Source organism: Furipterus horrens, unplaced genomic scaffold (assembly GCF_987537825.1).
Source record: "Furipterus horrens unplaced genomic scaffold, mFurHor1.1.pri manual_scaffold_4, whole genome shotgun sequence".
Lineage (NCBI taxonomy): Eukaryota > Metazoa > Chordata > Mammalia > Chiroptera > Furipteridae > Furipterus > Furipterus horrens.
Window position 1 is genome coordinate 58490904 of NW_028327174.1, and position 23364 is coordinate 58514267.

Here is a 23364-nt window from a genome sequence, read left to right on the forward strand (position 1 = left end):
AGGATTTGACAGTGATAGAAACAAGAGTCATCAGTGGAATTTAATGGCTTCAAATTTGTAAATGGAGCTTTGCTTTATAAGTGTTTTGCTATTTTGCCTCCACGTAGTGCCATAACCTGACTCAACCTCAATAATGTTTAGCTAAGTGAGGGTGGCACTGTTCAAAGCTCTGCAGGTGTTGGGCTGATACACATAATGCTTGGTTAGTTCAATGTAAGATTTGGGTGAAATTAACTGGATTTATACCTTTGGTTTTTTGACCTTGCCTTAATAGTATATTATTTTAAAATTCTAAACTTGATATTAATACATATTTCACAGATCTGTTTTTCTAATGTTTCACTTTTCAGAGCACTGCACTGTAAATGATTTAGTATTTAGTGTTCAGGATTTATATATTATTATCTTTTGATTATTAGGACAGATTCCTGCTTAGTGATATTTTAAATGCAACAATGTAACATTGCTATATTTAAAAACAACATGGTTTTACGTGAGCACTTTGATAGCTGTAGCATAAATTAAAAAATTTAAATTGGGTCTGTAGATTTACCTGTTCCACAATGTATGAAAAAGAAAGGTGGCTTATATTAAATAAATGCTTTTGATAAAAATACAAAATTTTCAAGTGTATTTTCTTATAAAAGTCATGAAAGTTCAGTACTGGGAGTGTTTTTATACATCACATAGTCCAAGCACTCACTGATGGCTGATGCCTGCATTAAGGGTATTTTTCATAAAAGAGAAATCTATCTAACTGCATGGGCATTGTGGAAAGGGTGAGTAAAATGGAGGTTGAAATGTTGCCTCCTGCCCTTAAAGTTCTGTAACTCTGAGAACTTGGTTTCTCCAAGTCAAGTGGTTCCTGTTCTATAAAATGGGGTGTTAATATTATCCAAAGAGTATTTGAGAGGATTGAAGTAGTCTATTTAAGTTTTAGATAACTCTGACTATCAGAGGTTATATTTACATGGAACAAAAATCTCTCCATAAAACATTGATTTTTGAAGTTTATGTAATAACCTGGGCTTTGACAATTTAGTAATAACAATAGTTTGTTTTCCCTAAAAAAACCCAATGAATATCTAGCATATGCCAGGCAGGGCTATGCAAGAATCTCCATCCAAAATAAGTCATCAAAGGAGTCCCATATACCCTAGGAATGAGCTGCTTTAGTGTCTGCGGTTGATTAGGTCTGTGGAAGCAGCTGCTTGGAAGTGTGAACTCTGCAAACCTAGCAATGAATTTCAGAGCTCAGCAGCAAGGGCCCTTCAATAATTGCACTTCCTCTAGTCAGAGGTCTTTGAGGCACATACTTAAGAGAACCACACCATATATGTCCATTCTAATCATATATAAAAATTATATTGCTAAAGGTTCTGTTGTATAGTTTAAATCATAGAATAAAAGATAAATGTCAGTTTGAGTGTAGGGGAGATGGTAGCTAATAGAGCCATGACAAACTAAGCATAGGGACACATCAGCCAGACAGGCTCATTAAGACATGCTTTCAAAATGTGTTTGGACTTTGTCCCTCTTCACAGTGAATTCTTAGTGTGGTAGTATAGAAGTCATATTTGTTTTCAATACCAATTGATTTTCTCTCATCTTTGACTTCCTCATTTAGAAGGGCAGGCAATTTATTTCTCCATATCAAAGATATGTGAATAAGATCAGTGCGTTCAATATTTTTGCTAAAATTCTGCAATCAAAACTATTTGTCTTGGTGTTCTCACTTTGTTTTCATTATAAGATGGTGTAAGTCATTTCCTTAGATTCCATTCATATAATTTCATTGCACTTGTTTAGAAATTTTAGGTTATAGTACTTATTAAGTGGTACAATAGATCTCATTGATGTTGGTCATGAAAATGGCTACATACAGCAGTTGTAAATAGTGTTTCTGTACTTGGATGTAGCAAAGCTTTAGAGAATCTGTCTCCTGTGACTTTCAAAGATAACCTTTGATGGTTGTATAAACTTAAGACAATGAATTTGTTTTGAATATCTAAGAGTTTGTGGTGGTGTGGTGTCTCATGCCTGTCATTTAACGACAAAAGAAATTCTTTAGCTTATCATAATGCCCTCACATGCTTCGACCTTGGGTCAGTCAGCCACTGATCAGCTGATGTGATTTTAATTTGTGCCTTGGTCATCTATCGCTCACTTTAAGTTCTTTGCAGTGTTTGCCATTTGTTTCCAGAACAAACACATTGTCTGGGTTTGTGGGGCAGGAAAGAAGAAGGAGGTTTAAGGAAAATACTACATGGGTTCTCAGTTATTTTGGCTTTATTGCTAATAATGCCAACTACTATAATAAAATGTGAAATTATGAATAAGGTGTTAATGAACATTTCACTCAAGAGATTTTTCTTAATGAACACTGAATATTTCCAAACATGATTGGTTGATGCTGCTAAGGGGAAAAGTTCTCTCTCATAAGAAAGTAGGATGATCTGCTATTTCTCCTAAAAATTTGAGTGTGGGTTTACACACTATTAAATATTTCTTTTAACTACTTTTGTTTCTAAAAACAGTTTCTTATTTTAAGAGGTATTTTTGTCTATTTTGTCAACTATATCAATAAAATTACCTATTTCAACTGATATAATTTTTTATTTTTATTCCTCTGTAGGTAATAACCAACCACGTGTAACATTTTTCCTTCTCTACATCATACATATTTAGCTTCTTTAATAAACACCTTTGTAAAAATATGTTTTATTTATGTCTTAATTAAAATTTGTTCATGTTAGGAAAGATCATGAACCCTGGATAATGCATTTAACTGCAACTAAAATTCCTAAGTTAATTAATTGTGAAATGACTATATACCAGACATAGAGCTTTATGACACCACAGAGTATTAAAAAAGCAATACTGAAATAGCTGCTGGTTCTTTCTAAAAAGTACAGCCATTTAAATCACCCAAATAATGACCTCTCAAATTACAGAATTAAAAATATCATATTTTTTCCTATCTGATAATTGAATAAGAGATTAGACATTAACATAGCTACCTGGAGGCTGAAAGATTCCTATATCTTTGCTTCCTCTTCTTATTTGTGTTCATTTTCAGCATAATGGATCAAGGGATTTCTCTAATCTTTTGGGCTTTTCTAAGAACACAATGTAAGCTTTTAGTACTGGGTTTATATTAGAGGAATTATAAAGCAAACTTTTTTCCAATGAGTACAAGTTTTGTATGGTTTTGACATGCATAATTCAAAAGGTCATATACACTAACTTTGGTACAAGTTGAAAGTTATTCAGAAGTTCAAAAGACATCCCAAAACAAATAGAGAACATTTTCTTTTTTCTAAAATAATTTATTTATTCATTTGTTTGTTTGTTTACTTATTTTTTTTTTTTTAGAGAGAGGGGAAAGGAGAAAGAGAGGGAGAGAAATATCACTGTGTGGTTGCCTCTTACTCACGCCCCCAACTGGGGACCTGACGTGCAACCTAGTAATGTGCCCTGACTGGGAATCGAACCAGCGACACTTGGCTCGCAGGCCGACACTCAACCCACTGAGCCGCAGCAGCCAGGGCTCTCTTTTTTCTTTAACTACCTCTCACTAAAAGATATTTAGGGACTTCCAGTCAAAATGGTGGAATATGTAAACATGGCTCACCTCCTTGCACAACCACATCAAAATTACAACTAAAACAGAATAACTATCACTCAAAACTGTCAGAAATCAAGTTGACTAGAAGTCTAACAACTGTGAAATTAAAGAAACCACATCCATCCAGCCTAGTAAGAGGGGCAGATAAACAGAATGGGCTGGTCCCACATCCACTTGTGGTAGATAGAAATTCAGGAGGGATATATTGGGAGGGAGGAGTCCTAGCCCCATACCAGGACCCCCGGTCCAGGATTCTTGTGCCAGGAAGGTAAGTCCCCATAACTTCTGGCTGAAAAAAATGTCAGGGATTGAGTTAGTGGAAGAAACTTTTGGAGTCCCAAGTGGTTCCTCTTAAAGAACCCACACACGAGCTTACTCAAACTCCCTCCCTCTGAGCTCCAGCACCAGGGTAGCAGACTAAAAGGCACCAATGGCATATAGGGATAAACTGAAAAGTCTGACTTCAAGATAAGAACTGGGGGACAGAAAGGTGGGCAGAGACCATTGTTCCTTTTCTGAACCCTCCCCCACAAAAAGCCACATAGCACACATTCTCATATCTGAGATTCAATCAGCCTGGCTAACACTGCTTGCCCTGTCTTGGAGATTCCCAGAAACTCTGTCCCATCTAACTTATAGGCCCACCCAAACTGCTATTTCATATGAATGGCTGGTCTTTACTTACATTTCATGACTTTCTAAATCATTTCAAACAAGCAACATCCAGCCTCAGTGAGTCCCCAGCCTCTGTACTTCCTGTTAAGTGACCAAAGGCCCAGCACGAGCAGTAACCAGCCTAGAGTCGTAGCTTGGCCTCACCTTGGAATCCTCAAGCCTAGCATAAGTAGCAGCCATCTCAGGTTGTTTTATAGCTCAGGCAGGGTGGCCCTGGGCAAAACACAGGTGGGGGCTGACCTTGGCCTACACCACCAAGGAAACCCCAGGGCCTGCACACCCAGTGGACAGCTACAGACCACGTAGGAGTACCACCACCCTGCCCTGCACAGCTGGTTCTCCATGGAGGGTGTAGGGTGGTGGTCAGTGGTCACAGACAGTCCTTGCAGCTGACTGGCTTGGGTAAATTCCTTCCATTGACCTGCCATCAGCAATCAAGTCCAAAATACAAGAGGAGGATGTACTCAGCCCACATGAAGGACACACCTCAAGTACCCAGCCTGGGTGATAGGGGAGCTGTGCCATTGGACCCTCCAGGGCACCTACTACGTTAGGCCACACTACCAAGACACAGAGTCAAAACAGCTCTACCCAACACACAGAAACAAACACAGTGAGGCTGCTAAAATTAGGAGACTAATATGGCCCAGTTGAAAGAACAGATCGAAATTCCAGAAAAAGGACTCCACAAAATGGTGATAAGCAATCTATCAGATGCAGAGTTTAAAACACTGGTTGTAAGGATGCTCAAGGAACCTAGTGAGGACCTCAATAGAATAAAAACGATCCCGTCAGAAATGGACCTATTTAGTCAGGGACACTGACTTCTTTTTCCTTCAATTGCCAAATTAAACAAACAAACAAAAAAAGAAATGACAACAGCTAACAAAACAATAGCTGTCTGGTGTGAATGATTCACATTATACCTATTTTTTTCACCAGATTTTCAAAAAAAAAATTTTTATTTTTTTTGGTGTACCACAGAATTGCAATAATTAATGTGGGCTATGAGATGAAAAAAGTTGAAAATCACTGCATTTGTCTACTAAGAGGGAAAACTCTTTCAAAACTTAAAAACAAGTTATTGGTTTGAAATTTCAAATACATTGGAATAAAGTGAATCTCTGCACTATGGAAAATATGGCTTGGGACAGATAATGTAAAGGCAGGCATGAATAAAGTTATTATATAGGGTTAATGGTTATTGGTGATGTGAAGTAATTGAACTAAATATGTCCTTTCTAAAAGGGGCCTGTTTAGAGAAGACAAACAGCATCTTCAGCCAGTAAAATAGAAACCTACAGTTATTAAGTCTTGCAGAAGTGGATTTGGATATACTTTTCATTTTTTTAAAACTTTCACCTCAATATCTAGATGGTTACTCTATTCTCCAATTCTTCCAGGAGTCAATCTTAATATGTGAAGCTTTCCTCTGAAGCCTTAGACATGGGAATCCTGGAAACCAAGAACTCTAAGACTCTGTGTAAATAGAACTGCTTTGTGAGTACCCTCAGTGTGTAATGCTGTTTGTAGAACTGGTGGATCATAATGTGAATGGGAGGTTTGGCTTGTGTGGTATTTAAATTCATCTTCAAAAAAATAATGGATTTTAAAGTGTATACTTTTAGTCTTTAGTCCTTCTATGACTCCACATTCTGTGTAATCTTCATCAAGAAATTAAGCTTCAGTCTTTCTATGTAAAACAGAGCTTAATTTTGTATAAACCTTTCATCAAAAGGACATTATAATGGTAGTAGGTGATAAATTTAAATAATTAATAGAATTATGTTATTATTACTAATGTGAATGCTTGGTTTAAGATAAATGTAGAGGCTCTATGTATATACTTAGGTTATTTGACTTTGTTCTTGGTGCCCTTTTAAAAATTAACTATATTTTAACAAAAATGATGATATTTGGATTTCTTATATTTATATTTTATTTGTATAACCCTTGAATACTCTAAGAATCTCCACATTAATGAGTTAATATAATTTGATCCTGGTATAAAGAAGGTCAGGAATTATTGCCCTCACTGTGCAGATAAGAAAACTAAGGCTCAGCACTGTAAATGTCTTGCTCAAGATTGCATAACATGTGAGAGAGAATTTGAAATGAAATGTTCTTGTAACAATGCTTTTTTTCCCCCTGCATTTGGATTGTTACATATTTAACTATATTACAAGAGTAGTGTTATAAATTTACCAAATGGTATTACTTGTTGGTCATGGAAAGTTCCTAAACCAAGTTTATGATTGTATTCTATCTTCTCCCTCAAGTTCAGAGCAAATCTCGGTATGTCCATGAAAGGCGGAATAAGAGCTCCCTACATTCTAATCCCCGCACCTAATGAACTTATTATGTTACATGGTGAAGGAGAATTAGTTGCTATATTAGATAACCTTGAGATTACCTTTGATTATATGCATGGGACCAGTTTAATCACCAGGAACCAGAAAATAGCGTGAAAAGGATTCAGCTTGCCAAGTAATGTGGATGACTTTTAGAAGCTGGAAAAGGCAGGGAAACAGATTCTCCTCCAATCCTCCCACTAATATCTTAAGTTTAGCCCAGTGAAACTTCTGACCTCCAGAACTATAAAATAATACATTTGTATAGTTTCAAGACATTAAGTTTGTGGTAGTTTATTACAGTAGCAATAGAAAACTAAAACAGCCCCACACTGCAAAATTAGAAGTTTGAGAGAAGTGTGGCTGATGCCAGGGTGACACTAGTATAATCATGGGGCTATCGGCCTCTTTGGTTTGTTAATTTTTGTCCCATTCTAAGTGTATGACTTGTGAGATTCCTCATAATGCACCATGTTGTTCCTCTGGATACATGGTTTATTAAGGGAACTGATTTGTCCCTGTCTATTTCTTATGAGTTAAGAACACAGGCTATACGTATATCCTGAGTATCAGATATAATCGCAGGCCTATTGAGTATGTGATTAAGAAACAGACACAAATAGTTACACTGTGGGCTTTAGGTAAATGAGATTTCTGTTTTTCCTAAAACACATCTGGCACCTTAGTGTTGCTCTTTAGTCAATTATTTCAACGTCTATTTTACAACCCTGTTCCTCCGGTACTTCATCGGTAAGCATCTCATTTGCCTGGATACAGCTAAAAATCACAGAAAATTAAGAAAGGCTTTCTTCAGGGCAATTAACTGTGTTGAATATATACACACATCTTTGTGTGGCCTCGGAGAAACTTTTGGACACTGAAGCATATCCCTTTTTCCTGTCTCTGTTTTAACTTTAATCCAGCAGTTGACAGAAAAGGGTAAGGAGAGACAGGGGGTGGGGGAGAGAGAGAGAGAGAGAGAATTTTTTGAGCAAAAAGTCACTGTAATAAGTTAGTGGAAGATTTCAAATAAATTACATATCAAATACATTGTTATGTTTTCTTTACTACTATGTGCCTTTCTACCTTGAAACCACAACAAGAAATCACTAGGGAGGTAAGCAGAGCATGCCCAGAAATATTTTGTTTATTAAAAATTTCACTAACCCACTCACTATGTTGTCATTTCTTGTACATAGATTGTAGATTTTGTGGGTAGAGGTCAATGCTGATTACCAAATGATTAGGCTTTTATTCTAATCTAAATTGGCCAGATTTTATGCACTTTTGGCAGAATATGAAACCTAGGAAAATTTTTAAATTATAAATTTAGTTTTCTCCATGTTATGGTCCATAAATAATGAATTGAAACTTTATGTTATGAGCAAATTGGCCACATTTGCTAATGTGTCCATGGAAAATCTGGTTAATGAGTATATAGGTTTCAGATTCAGGGGAGCTTTACTATGATATTATCCTGATAATGAAATCCTCACAATGCTGAACAGCTTTATGGTAGATGTCTTGAGTAAATTTTATGATTTTGTTTATTACCTTTAGTATATGTAAATTATATAATGTATTACAGTATATGAGAACTCTAATAATACTTTATATCTCTATTTTAGCTTTAATGATTCTGGCTTGTTAACTGTACATGCATCTATTTTACATCACAAAAGAGTGTCTATTTGAGAAAAGAGAACCTATCATATTTATCCTGGCTCTCTGCTATTCATAACATAATGACTTTTGTATTCTAGCTATGCACTAAATGTTGGTTAAATTGACTTATTAACATAGGAAAAAATAGATTCAGCTAGTCCCTTTGTCTCACCTATTTGCTTCTAAACATGGACATTGAAGTAGAGGATGCGGTTTTGATATATGGTCATATGGAGTTCCTAATTTCAATTTACCTCCCAAATTTAGGCTTTCCTTTGTATGAACAGAACCTTCCTGAGCAAAATTATCACATGGAGTAGACCAACAGAATGCACCTTCCTCTGTGGGAAGGCACATATCAAAAAGAAATGTCTGTAGTAAGCTTGCTTAGTATTTTTCTTCCCAATTCACTAATAAGGTGAGGAACAGGCCAAAGTGTTGTTTCCCCAGGAGTGTCTCCCTTAGGAGATATGAAGCCAGTGGGTGAGAAGTCTAGAACTCAGAGCGGTTAGGTAATTTGTTCAAGGTAAGAAGTAGAGTGTAGGCTTGAACCCAAGTTAAATCAAATACTGTACTCTTTTCTTTTTTTTTTTTTTTTTTAAGAATCTTTTAGAATAGGGTGAAGAAGGATAGCAAGGAGTTATGCTGCACATTAACAAGAAATAGCTTGTTCCCCAGGGATCAAGCCTAGCGAGGAGCCTGGAGCCTGTCATGAGGCCAGACAAAAGCAAAAAAGTCCATTGGCTTTGTTTTGTGTTGAGGAGAATACCAAGAAAATCTGGTTTATACAGGAAAGCAGAGAGGAATGAAAAATGGAATCCATAGCACTTTTATCAAGTCCTGGGGCGTTGTTCCAACTCCTATAAACTGCCTTTGCCATATGATTTTAGATTACTTTCCCCAGCTTTATTGAGATATAGTTGACACATGGCATGTGTAAGTTTAAGGTGTACAGTGAAATGACTTGAAAAAAGTGTATATTGCACAATGTTTACCATAGTAAGGCTAGATAACGTAGCCATCACCTCACATAACCTCCACTTGGTTGTTGTTGTAATGAGAACATGAAAGCTCTGCTCTCCCGGCAACTCTGAAGTAAACAATTCAGCAGTGTTAACTCTACTCAGTAAGCTGTGCTTTAGGTCCCTGGAACTTACTTGTCTCGTCACTGGAAGTTTGTACCCTTTGACCAACATATCCTGTTTCTTTCTTCACCCCTCAGTTTTTGGCAACCATTTACTCTCTTTTCTGAGTTTGATGCTTTTCGGTTCCATATATAGATACAGTATTTGCCTTTTCCCATCTGACTTATTTTACTTAGCATGAGGCCCTCAATGCCATCCATGCTGCAGTCACAAAAGGCAGAATTTCATATTTTTATGTCTGAATTATTTATATATAATACATATGTCTACATTTGTTATTGTACATATACTGTATATATGAGGGGGGGAACCAAAAAACCTGAAATTTCTTTATAAAAAGTTGTGTATTTATTCTTACATGTTTAAACTTCAGTCACCTTCAAAGTACTCTCCATCTGATGCAATACATCTATCGAGATGTTTTTCCACTGCTCAAATCAGTTTATAAACTCATTGATTTTAATGCCTTTTAGTGTTTCTGCTGTTTTTTGTTTCACCTCTTCCACATTGGTAAAATACTTCCTTTTGAAGATGTTTTTCATCTAAGGAAACAAAAAGTCTCAGGGCAAGATGCTGTGAATAGGGACGGTGGGGCACAGGGGTCATACCATTTTTGGTCAAACACTGCTGAACACTCAGCGTGGTGTGGGCAGGTGCACTCAAAACGTGGGCAAACATGTTGAAAGAGTCTTCAAAAAATTCACTGAGGCTGAATGCATCCTCTCACAACAACACCACTTGGAACACTGATACGGATGGGGAAAGCCTATACTACAAGGGGCCTCCCCTGCAGAACATAATTCTGGTATTTTTCAGTCCTGCCTCATATATATCTTTATCCACTTATCCATCTGTGGACATTTAGGTTGTTTTCATATATTGGCTATTGTGAATAAAGCTGCAGTGAACATGAGAGTGCAGGTATCTCTTTAAGATAATGATTTTATCTTCTTTATCTACAACATGCACCAAGAGGTGGGACTACTAGATCACACAGTAGTTCTTTTTTAAATTTTTTGAAGAATCTCTGTACTGTTTCCACAGTGGCTGTATCAATTTACATTCCCACTAATAGTGCACCAAGTTACCCCTTTTTCCCCATCCTCACCAGCATTTGTTATCTCTCTCTTTTTGAGAATAGCCATCCCACATGTTAGTATTATTGGCTATAGCAACAGACAGGAACTACATGCATGATCCTATTATTTTATAACATATCCCCTGGTATTTTGGTTTGTATATGCATGCACACACATGCACAGATGGTTGTGGTATGTGGGTGTTGGAAAGAGGAGGTGAAGAGTTATTGACTTGTTTTAACTAGCAGTATGTCATGGTCTGAGCTTGTATTACCTGTAAAATTTCATCAAAGATATTGAGAGATTGGAGGCTGCAATAACAGTTGGAAAGTTACCAGATTGATTGAAATTAGGTGATACCTGTGGGTAAGAAGAAAAAGAAATAGATTTGAGGCTTTGTTTTGCTTGAGGAAACAGGATTCTTGCATAGTATTGTAGGAAATTCATTTTAAGGACACATGCATAGCAGGATTTGAGGTGTAGTGGCAAGATGTATTGGAGTGAAAACAAAGGTCTGCTCCCAGGTACACCATGCCCAATGTCTCATCCAAGACCAGGTGGCCCAGCGCTGTCTCACTGTGAAGAAGTCCAGCCTCTGGGCCTGCAGGCCAACCCAGGAGGAGAGGCAAGACCCAGAGCTGCTGTGCCATGAGCCCAGCATTTGAGGCTCTGGTAGCCTAGCACAGTCTCTGTTTCCATCCAGCCTGCCATCAGAGCCACACTTTGGCCCCCCATGTCTACTAAAGGTAGAGGGTGTGACTACCTCTGGCCTTTGTTAAGTTTTTATTATATTTTCTTGAGTTTGGGGAGGGGTTAGCTTTCTTTCAAACTAGCCAGTCTCTTTCTTGGATCTTCCCAGACCTAGGCTGGTGACTCCCCCTATTCAGTCCTTTTCCTGGATCTTCTTGGGTTTTGTGCCCTTATCCTATCAGGTTTTTGTTTTCTCAGATTTTCCCAGACTACACTCCTCTCCTTCATGGCTGCCATTTTGGCTCCTACTGCACATTTCACAGTTTTGCCTTTTTGTCTGGCTTTTACTGTGAATGCACTTAGTAGAAGGATGTTTAACTCTCTTCCCAACCCTATTTCCCCCAAATCCAAGCAAACAGGCTGGTTGGTCCCCAGGCCTGTCTTTCCTGCCCGTTTGGTGATTGATTAATGTCCCTTTGGTAGAGGGTGTAGCTGTTCTCTGGGGTGTCTGTGAAGTTCCCAATTGGTCAGGCTTAGCCAGTTTTGCTACCTCCTCTTTTGTTAATACCTAACTGCTAGCTATGCTAACACTTGTGGAAGCAGAATCTGCTAGGATTGGCAACATGGATTTGATGCTAGAAAGGGGGAGACAGTGTTGCTGACTTTGAGACTTTGGGCCGAGTCATTGGCCAAATGCTGGTGTGTGTAACAGAAAGCCATGAGACCGCAGTGAATGCAGAGGCTGGTGTCAGTGAAATCAAAAGTTCTGGACTAGAGGATATTTTTAAAGCACTTTCTTTTTTAAAATTATTCCTGTATTGGCTGAATATAGTAAGATCTTCTATTGATTGGCTAACATTCAAAGAAGGAAATGTCTTAAATGTTCTAAGTACTCAAATCACTTCCAGTAATCTTTCCTATTAGTAGTGAGCCACTGTCATCAACAAAAATGGTGACTTTATCGAAATGATAGAATTCTTGTATATTTTGTGATTAGGTCCTCCTTGCCCCCATTATAGTTCCCTGTCTTTTTAAGTGAATTATTCTATGAAAACAAATTTAACTAAAGACTTTTTCCTTTTATGCTTATCAAGGTTAAAAATTCATTTTTACACTGTAACTCTGAGGGAAAATTAAATCAGGGAATAAATTTGGATTGTTTTCTCCTGTACATGCTGACTTCTAGTTCCACTATAATTCTAGACTTCAGAATATAATAAGATCACAGTCAGTTTTGCTCAAATGAATATTAAGATTATGGTACTTTTTTTCAGGAAAAGAATACAGGAAAACTTTTATCCAAATGAGAAAAAGAATCCATTAGAAGGTTCCCACAGTATTTGTAAGGAATTTGACTTGTGTCTTCTGACTAGTTTACTGCCTTTTCTAACCCAAAATATATGTCTGAGCTTTCTGTCCTGTAGAATTTCTTGCACTTTTTATTCAGATGAAAAATTTGAGCTTTCCACATTAACTCAGTTTTCACTCCTTAGTCATAATGCAAAAAACATCAAAATCTCACAGGGGAAATGTGCAAATACTACACAGAACTTGGGAATATTACTACAAACAAATTCATTGCCAGAACTTAATGCTATGTTTCAAAGTCAGAATTAATAACCTGTTCCAAGAGCACACATGCTCTTCATCACGGTTCCCCCTTGAGACTATATTTCCTCTCTTTCCTGTACTTGCATTGTTGCAAAATTTCAGAAACTGGAATTAAAAATAAAAGCTCACATTATCATCCTTTTGGAGTTACTTTTGAGGGTTTGTAACCTTGGCAAAGGTTATTCACCTTCAGCTAATTTCTCCCCGGCAGTTCATGGTGAACAAGTTCTGTCTGCATTTTGCTTTTCTTTTCTCAGAGGTTTATGTAGCAATCACGGCAGTCTGTATTTATCTCTCAACCCACAGAACTCAGTTGTTCAACTTTAATAATATGATTTTCTGTGATTTAACACAGAGGTATTTCTTGTCAATAAAACAAGTCAAATTGTTGAAGTTTTACTATGATTTCATAGGTGTTAAAAGTTGCATATTAAAGTCATTAAATTACATTTGATTTTTTCTATACTTCAGAAAATACTATATTTAAATTAGATAATTTTGAATTTTTGGTACATTTTCTAAAAATGAGTACGTAAGATGTTAAGATAATTTATTTAAAAAACTGTCTTACATAAGAAAAATGAATTGTAGATATAAAAAATATATATATAATTTATAATTAAAGCTCTTTAAAGTTTTCTAAAAAGCTCTAAACTAATAGTTTCTATCACTTAGATGGTAAGTTTTTAAGGATTTAATATTGTAAAAACAATAAGCAATATCATGCAAAATATATTTTTCATACTCCAGCCAATTATAATTTATGTAGATCTTATGTTACTGTTACTTTCTTGATAACATGTTACATATAAAACTTAGACATATCTTTGTATTGCTTTTTTAACTGTAGAATTTTTAATAATAATAAATATTTTAATTATATATATGGCCTTTTAAAAATTAGCATTCTTGTAATTAAAACATGTTTGCGTAATAAAGTTAATCATTTATTTGCATGGAATTGAGTCATATTGTCATATTTGCATTATAATAAAGTAGTTGATAAAGCAAACAACCTTTTTGACATTTTATTCCTCCACATTTTCTGAAAAAGAATGTCCTTTTAGGTGTCTCTACAGAGTACAAAATGAAGTTATATTTAGTCAATTAATCATCTATATTGCATCAGGTAATTTTACCTCAAATAAATGTGTTGAACACCTACTAGCTACTAAGCACTTTGCTGTGTTGGGACAAAGGTATTTGGAATGTTCTCAGAAAAGATGTTGTCTATTTTTCATTGTCAGATGTACTCCATAATTGTGCTACCCATGCTGCAATTTGTTCAGTGTATTACAATCTTAGTGTATGTTTAGTTGTGAACTTCACAAAACTTCCTGATGCTTTTGTTTTTTGAACTAAGTTTGTACTAGAAAAGAGAGAAAACACACCATATTTTATTTTCTAAAGGTACTTGTTTTATTTGGTTTAACTATAGGAATGTCCAGAGATTATTTATGTTATTATTGTAACCATTATATGTATTTAGAAATGCAGTTATTAAAATCTTTGGGAAACACATTTTACAACAGGCTATTGCTTAATGCTTATGTCTAAATAGCAGCATCTCCCACATGGGAAATCAATTACCCTCATGCACTGATGTTGAAAATGTTGGACTGCTGTTCAATGGAGAAGAAAATGGAACTTGGATATAGACAAACTAGAATTGGAATCCAGGACCCAATATTTATCAGTTACATGACCTTAAATAAGTAATCAAAACTCTGAGCTTTAGTGCTCTCATACTTAAATTATGCATCATAATGCTTATCTTATATGGCTTATGGAATGATCATGGATTTAAGTTGTTTGGTGAAATACCTACCTAGAATGTATGAAATACCCAATAAGTGATAGCTCTTTATTCCTCCACAGGCTCTTGTAATTTCTTCAAAAGCAAAGATGGCAACACTGACCCACCATCAGATTCGCTGTCACTCTTAGGGAGGACTTTTGTGACAGATGGCATGCATGTACAGAATGACTGGCTGAGGAAGGAGTGCAGTGTGTGATTAGGCAACAAAATGAAACTAACTGTCTCTCAAGGGATTCAGTACATGACCATGGCTTCTTTATTATTGTTCAAAACTTACTAGGCTCTCTAGTCTTAGACTCAGTGAAGATTCACTGACACATTATATATATAGTACTTTTACAATATTTTCTGTACATGACATTAAACCATGTGCTCGTACATACACTTGAAAATGTGGCTCTGTCAACATCAGAGAAAGAGTATCAGAGATTAAATTTAGCAGTTCAAATTGCCAAATTTGGTCACCTTCTTTGACCCAGGATATATTGCAAGTTAGCCAAGTTAACTTTAACTGTGAAAAAGTATAAACTAATTGTGCATGTCAAAGCAAGTTCTTTAAGAAGAGAGAGAGCTACCTTTCCCCTATTTGAGAGACAAAAGCGGGAAGGGCAAAACAGAGTCTTGAGATTTGTGTGGAAGGTTGCCTCTGGCTAAATGTTAGTGATCATTTGCCTCTGAGCCCTGAGAAAAGTGTCAAACTCATGCTCTCTCTCTATTCAGGTAACTTTTAAATTATACAAATTGTACCCATGTTAAACTATATTGTAGATTATAGATATGTGGTTTTGAAAAATTCCTTTAATACAGAATGATTTCATGTTCTGAGCTTAATGAAAGAACAATGGAAAACTCTATGAATGTTGGTTGATAGAAAAAAGATTTTGCTTTTGAGTTGTACTGAATTAAAGCTAATGAAGGATTCTGCGCTTGTATGAGGAAAACAGAATTTTTAAATGTTTTAATGCAACTATTGTCATTCTTAAACCTCTTGATTGACAGATATATTAATCATAATTACTTAAAATAATATAGTACATTGTCTAGTCTGCAAAGTCTTCATCAGGGAAATTTTAAGGCTTGCCTAACACTAAAATTTTTAAAATAAAATTGAATCTTTAGTCACTAAAATTTCACTTTTACTTAGTATTAAAATATCAAATGTAATCTTATTTTTTGAAATCATAGTGATCTATAAATGTCTCTGTGTACTTTGCTGAATAAATTGTAAAAATAAATTAGATTTTATTATGGGGCTTAGGCAATTTGTTCCTAAAATCTTTGTGATTGTATTATGGCAAGATCTGAATTTATTGTATAGTTATAATTCAGGTTATGCTATCTGTATAATTTAGATACAATTAATTTAGATTTATAAATTTTACAGTTTTCAAAGCTGATTTCTAAAAATAAAAGTACCTGCTCTGTACATTTACTGAGTAATCATATTGTACATTGAGTTCTCAACATAAAGAGATACATTGCTTAAATCATTAAAGTCACAAATAAGATTAATATATTAGAGGGTTTCCATTTTTTCTAAAGTATCTGGCCTTTGTTATCTTTATTCAGCAAGTATTGCAGGCCAAGAAAACTCAGTTTGTTTGTATGTGGACCCAGATGATGGAGACAAATAAGCATCAAAAGCTAAACATTATTATGGTGCTACATACGCAGTTTTGCATTTACATTTCTCTTGAACTAAAATTAAATGTCAGATGATGATTGATGCTTATGCAATGGAAATGTGGAACTAGTAGGAACCTTGAAGAACATCACATTTTGTAGATGAAGAACTGAGCCCAGAGAGTCAAAGTAACAACAGCTACTGGGGATGCTGGGACTAGAATCAAAGTCTCTATTTACCAGTTGACAAATAGAGTTAATAGTTTATTAGTCAATGTTTATGCTGTTTTTGAAAGGGAAATCATATTTTATTCATTAATACATTTCCATTTGGAAGTATAGCTAAATAAGCATTGGTATTTAAAGTGTAGTTGTGGAGTGATATTTTCCAGATTCACCGTTAACATTTCTAAAATTTGTGTACCAATTTATTATAATTTATATAATCCAGTCCTCCTTGTATGAATATGGATTTGCTTATATATATTTATGTTCTCAAGGTAAGAGAGGAAAGTACTGCCAGTTCTCAATTTGATACACAGTAAAGTCATGCTGATTGATTCATTATTTATAAGTTAAATGTCAGGTTGCTGAAGTTTCACTAATTAAGAAAATTTAAAATATGTGTAAAAACAAAATACACAGATAAATATGAAGCATCTTTATTTAAACTTTGAGGCAATCATCAGGCAATCTAAGTATAAAACAATTACTGTATTTGACTCATGATGTTTAAAAAAATTACGTTTGAGGTTTTAACAATTAAGGTTGTCTTTTTAAGTTGAGTATGTATAAATTTTTATCATGTTTTTAGTAAACTCTACAATTTATATTTTAATATTAGAAATTTATGTTCAGAACCTGGCTTGCACATATTTAATATGTAGGTGGTATCCACTGCATCCATTAGATATTCACCTACTTCTCAGGTTTTCTTTAATTGAGATAATGCAAATCAGGTTGCCATCAAACTGTTTCTCTTTGCCTTTTTATCCCATTATCTGGTGTATTCCATGAACTGCTGAAAAGATCACCAAGATCCATTGACAGTTACTTATAGATATTAAACACACACACACACACACACACACACAAACACACAAGATCTATCTGAAAAAAAAAAAGAGAGACAGAGAGTATCAATGTTTTCAATGCTGTAAAAGGAGTAGGTGTCAGAAGATCAAGCTAAAAATCCCAGCATCACAGTTAACATGCTTTGCAAATCCTGGGTAAATCATATAACCTGTAATAATCTCTGTTAAGTGAGCTATAAGGGGGCTTATAACAATAATAGTAGTTGTTTCTTCACTTGTTTAGTATGAGAACCATGTGAATTTATATAAAACTTTACCTTGTAGACTATAAATTATTACAGAGCACTTCCGATGGCTGCCATAACAAAGAACCATAGATGAGGTGGCTTGAAAAAACAGAAATTTATTCTCTCTCAGTTCTAGGGACTAGAAGTTTGAAACTAAACTGTCAACTAGGCTATGCGTCTTGGAAACTTCTAGGGAGAGGATCCTTCTTTTCCTTTTCTACCTTCTGAGAACCCCAGGCTGTGGCAGCATTACTTCAGTCTACCCCTCCCTCTCCATGTACCTTTCTCCCTGTGTTTCTCTGTCTTCACACTGTCATCTTCTTATAAGGACACCTGTTATATTGGATGAAGGGTCCATTCTACTCCAGTATGACTGTATCTTAACTAATTATATTACCTATTTTCAAATAAGGTTACATTCTGAAGTATTGAAGGCTAGGATTTAAACATATTTTTTGAGGGGCACAAGTCAACCCATAACAGCCTCCTGACTCACCCCAAACTCAAGTCCTTCTCAGGTAAAAATACATTCACCCAATTCCAACATCCTTGAAATGTTAACCATTCCAGAATCAACTTGTATGTAAGTTAGTATGGGTGAGACGTGAGGTATGGCTCATCCAGCGTCAACATTCCTCTTCATGTGTGGACTTGTGAAACCTTTAAAAGTATCTGCTTCCAAGATATAAGAATAGGACAGATATGAAATAGACACTCTCTTTATGAAAGGTAGAAATTGGAAGGGAAAAGGGGTCACTGGCCTAAAGCAGATTTGCAACTTAGCTGAGCAAATTCCATTAGGTTTTCAGACTTGAGAACAAGTCTCCATGGCCAATGCCCTGTCCTCTGGTCCTACTGGGGTGGCCTCACACCCTCAGCCCTGCTGCTAGAGCTGAGCAGGTGGCTCCACCCTCGAGAACTGAGCAGGTCCTTAGCTGAGGCCTCTGCATCTGTGGTTCTCCCCTCAGAGACATTCTTCTTTGTTTCATCCCGTCTGTTCTTTTCAATCCAGGCTGATAGTGTTGATGCTGGTACACCTTTTTAAAGGAACTTATCTACTCTTGTGTAATCCACAGCATCCAAGTCATCAGACAAGAGGGTTCTCCACAGATATTTTCTGGATACTTAAATCTCTATTCCTGAGTTCTGCTCAGATAATTGATTGGATTCAGGTTGTCCTAGACTGTTTTTAGAGTACAATATGTGGATAGGCTGAGAATTTTCCAAACCATCAAGTTCTGGTTCCTTTTGCCATCTGTTTTATTTGTTTATTTGAGATCCCTAAAGCATAGCTTTAGCCCATTCATTTTAACTCTGTGTATTTCATTCTATGAATATACAAACTTTAGTTATTTTCTACAGATACATAGTCAAATTCTTTCTAATTTTTTTTGAAGTCTTGTTTCCGTGCTTTATAAACATTTCTACATGTCTTCCGAGCACACCCAGGAGAGGAACTGATGATTGTAATATATGTACAACTTCATTGAGCAGTTTTTGAGGTATAAGAGAGTTACCACTGTTCTACATCCTATGCTTTTTTGAAAGCTAATGAAATCTAGGATTTAAGCCATGGAGCAGCCTCATTTGTTTTTTGTTGCCAAGTTCTGCCTGTGTTCCACTGGCTCCAAGGTAAACACAAAAATTGTCCCAGGTGGTGATGGGAAACAGTTTTATTTTTTCTTCTCCACTCAGGAGGGATTGGAGGTATGGAAGGAAGGCCCAGCTCATCACCTGGCTTGCATCAGTTATCCAGACTCTCTCATTTCCATCCCCTCTATATGTAGAACATGAACTTCTTCCTCATTGATGGCTTCTGGTTACAGATCCCAGCCGACTGACTCATTGTTTCACCACACTATGCTTCTCGTCAATGGAGATGTTTGTTGTTGTTGTTGTTACTGTTACTGTTTTGGTTAGTTATTTAATTTGGCTTTTGCTTTTCAGATTTTATTTTTCATCATCATGTGCTTGCAGCAGCAGGGTTATATCCAAATGCAAATTCACACAGTTATTTCGATCTGTTTACTGACTTTTGACTAAAGTTGGATAGTAAATAATCAAGACTATTGGTAGTTCCATATTGCCTGTTGTTATAAGAGAGATCTTCTTTGTATTATAATTGGGTGCATTGCAAAGGTAACATTATTATATAAAAATGAAAGAGCCTTACTTGTATTCTCATCTAAATGAAAAACTGTGCCATCTCTGTGCCAATATTGTTCTGCAAGAGTATTTCATAGTACGAGGACTTAAATTCAAATTCAGTTTTAGATCTAGTCAATTATTTGAATGAAAGTGTTAACAAAGCCATATTGATTCTGACTTGGGATATTTTGTAGGCATGAAGTTTCCATTTATATCACCTCTATCATAAAATAACTTACAAAGCTTTATAAAATTTAGAATTTTGAGCAGTATAATATGTGTGTCAGGATGATTTTGCTACATAATACTTCACCTATAATGAAGCTAACCTGTTGGATAGAATTTTTAGCATTTTATATCTGGGTGTAGAACACCTACCAAAAATGATGAGTTAGTTTTGGCATAATTAACATTGAGCTATTATTTCTGACAGTAATTGGCCAATAGAGTCAGTTGTTACTTGAGGCTAGATATGAAATATACTAGTACCATCATGCCGTCAACATAGATTGAATAAATACTGATGATAAGAATCTCATGATGTTGAACAAAATTAAATCTACCTTAGTAAGGTGACATACTGTGTTACTTAGACTAGACAAGTTGTTAGTGAATATAGGTTTCTTTATCCATTGGTAATCCTTAGAATATTTAATTTTTAGCAATAAAACATTTTACATTAACATTTAATGTATTTTCTTTTTACTGTAGGTTATAATCATAGAAATAGTAAATAACTGTCTCATGTAACCTAGGAGAACATAGGCACCAGTGAAGAAACATCACATTTCTTACCCATAACACTGAATTTAATATTGGAAACATTTTATAAAGACAAAACTATAAATTTCATTTTGTGTATCAGTTCTTCCAAGTGAGGTCAGTCTCTATTGGACTTTGCCATCGTGTTTTCTGGAGCATCATTGGTTGTCTAACAGAAAGAGGGAGTCAACTTTATTTGTTAGTTCTCCAAGTAAATCAGCATCTCTCTTACCATGGATCTTTGCAAAATATATTCTTCCTGGGTTATTTTTGTCTTTTCTTTTCACTTGATTAAATCATGTTCTTCATTCAAAACTTAACCAAAATATGTTTATGATCTCCTCTGGCTGGTTTAATTATACTTCCTAATACAATAGCTTTACCAGAGACCAATTTTTTCTCATCTAGAGTTTGATGAGAAAATTATACCTTAGTGCCATAGTCTTGGAATGGATTCAATTATCTTCTGTGCATTGAGTTGCATAATATCTATGTAACATAATTGGGAGAACTGAGAATAATCACTCCAGTCTTTTTCTGTGTTTGTTGGTTCAGATAACTCCAGTTAAGAAAAGCTGCCACAGAGTATAATAATTCCCCTCACTCCTGTGTTTGTTGTTATCTCCCAAAGAATTTTATATTCTGTGAGGACATGGATTGTATCTCATTCCATCACTGTACTCCTAATTCTAGCACATGAACTCTTTCCATGTTGGGGTTGTTTGTGAAATATGTGATAAAATGAAGGAAACCTTTTCTGGCAGAACTTTGAGGGTAGATCTGTTTAAGGTGACCAGTAATTCATATCACAATGTCCAAAAGGGACTATGTGAGCCTAGGTGGTATGTGAAAGGTCCAGTCACATGCGGAAAGTGTTGCTAACCTGTAGTTATAATTGTCTCAGAGAGTGATAGCACTGATCCTTAACTCTCAGGCCATTCTATTTATAACTGAACTAGTCTAGGTTAGCAAAAATTAAGATGAGACAAGGGCATGTGTCTCTAATTATCCAGCAGACCAGCTTGGCTTCTTTTATAGGTAGTGATGACAAGGGTCCTAAGAATTGCAAGAGAGGAGTGGCTCAAATGCACACATAGTTTTCAAGTATCTACTTGCTGTTTTGTTGGCCCCAGTGTTATGAACTGATTGTTTATGTCCCCACAAAATCCCTGTGCTGAAGTCTTAGCCCTCAATGTAGTGGTATTTAGAGATGGAACATTTGAAAGGTAATTATGTTATGAGGGTGGGGACCTGGTCTTATTGAATTATTTCCCTTTTAAGAAGAGACACCAGAGAGCTTGATCTCTGTCTGCACACAGTCACCAAGAAAAGCCCCTGTGAACACAGTGAAAAGGTGGGTTTCTGCAAGCTAGGAAGAAGGTTCTTACTAGAACCCGAGCATGCTGGCATCTTGATTTTGGACTTCAAGCCCCTAGACATGTTTAAAAATAGATTTCTGTTGTTTAAGCCAAGCAGTCTATGATATTTTGTTGACAGCCTGCAAAGACTAATGCACACAGCGGGTCACAGGCCAAGCCCAGAAGAAATGTGAAAGGGAACCATTTAAAAAGGTGAATACAGGGAGGGGAATAATCTGTGGCCAGTTTTGCAATCTACCCTAATTGTGTTATCGTCGTCGTCGGCAGCCGTCCGTCTCCAGAGACGATGGTGTAGCTTCTTAAGAGTCTATCTGCACCGCCGAGAATGGCTGTGCAGTCCGACTCCGGAGTGACACGGTATCTGTCTCCTCCCGTGTTGAATCGACATCTTGCGATGACGCTGAAGCTACAGAGCCTGGGCAGGGTGATATGGAGGGTCTGCTGTTGCCCATGCAGCAGACCCCCCCTCTCTTCGCAGCTGAAGGGTCCAAGGGAAAGACGGAGTCAATACAGCTTGGCTTCAGGTGCGCCGCAGGAGTTGCCGGTGTTGACTACAACGTCAAACCGCCTTAGGGACTCCGGCTCCGGATTTTCTGTCGGGGTTTACTCCCTTAGCCTTTCCCCTGAAGAGGTATGCCGCAAGGCAGCGGAGGTTTTTTGGAGTCAGAGTTTTCCTTCTCTGATGTACCCTGACTGGAAGATCGAACCAGCGACACTTAGCTCGCAGGCCGACGCTCAATCCACTGAGCTAAACCAGCCAGGGCCAATTGTGTTATAGTCTTTGAATAAATATAATGTATGACAATAAAAATTGTGTAGTTATCATAAATTAATGTGTTATATATCTCTGGATATAAAACATTAAAAAGGAAAGCTAACCCTTTAGGAAAAATGACCTGGAGTCAGATATTCTGATGTTATTTAGTGTTTACACATCATGCATTTAATGACTGAGTGTACTTCAGAACTATTATATGTTTTAGTAGTTTTGTAGACTGTCTCATATTTCCCAGTGGATATATTCATGAGTCCAAATGACAATGCAGGTTAACTATTCATTAAATCTATCCTCATGAAATCTGTTCAAAGCTTGAAATCTCTATTATTTCATTGTCAATTGACCTTCAGGAAAATTGTCAAAAAATTTATGATGGTACCAGCATGAATATGTGTTCCCAAGTGTCTCTTGGGTAAAATATGACTCATGGATTTCTTGTTCCTAAAATGATTAAGCCTCAGACCTGAACTTGACAGCAGTCATTGTACAGATTGATGTTCTCAATGACTAACATTTGACAGAGTTTGCTTCTGATTTATGCTTCAAGGTAAAAACAATTTACATCATTTTTTTTGTATTTTTACTATGTTTCTTCCCTAATTGAATGAAGAAATTTAATTTCTTTGATACTGAGGACATGAATTTAGAATAAACTAATTTTAAATTACTTTTATTTTTTAAAACATAATT

The 23364-nt window shown here is 36.0% G+C and overlaps 1 protein-coding gene across 6 annotated transcripts in view; it reads left to right on the top strand.

Moving 5' to 3' along the window:
- Window positions 1–23364, top strand: part of SLC16A7 (solute carrier family 16 member 7) — a 160549-nt gene that overhangs the window by 52722 nt on the left and 84463 nt on the right. For 4 of the 6 annotated variants that reach the window (XM_090273539.1, XM_090273538.1, XM_090273537.1 and 1 more), the window contains one exon: window positions 5707–5803. The exons of the other annotated variants lie outside the window; for them this stretch is intronic. The gene's annotated coding sequence lies outside the window, so the exon portion shown is untranslated. The remainder of the gene's footprint in view (window positions 1–5706; window positions 5804–23364) is intronic. 6 annotated transcript variants of the gene reach the window in all.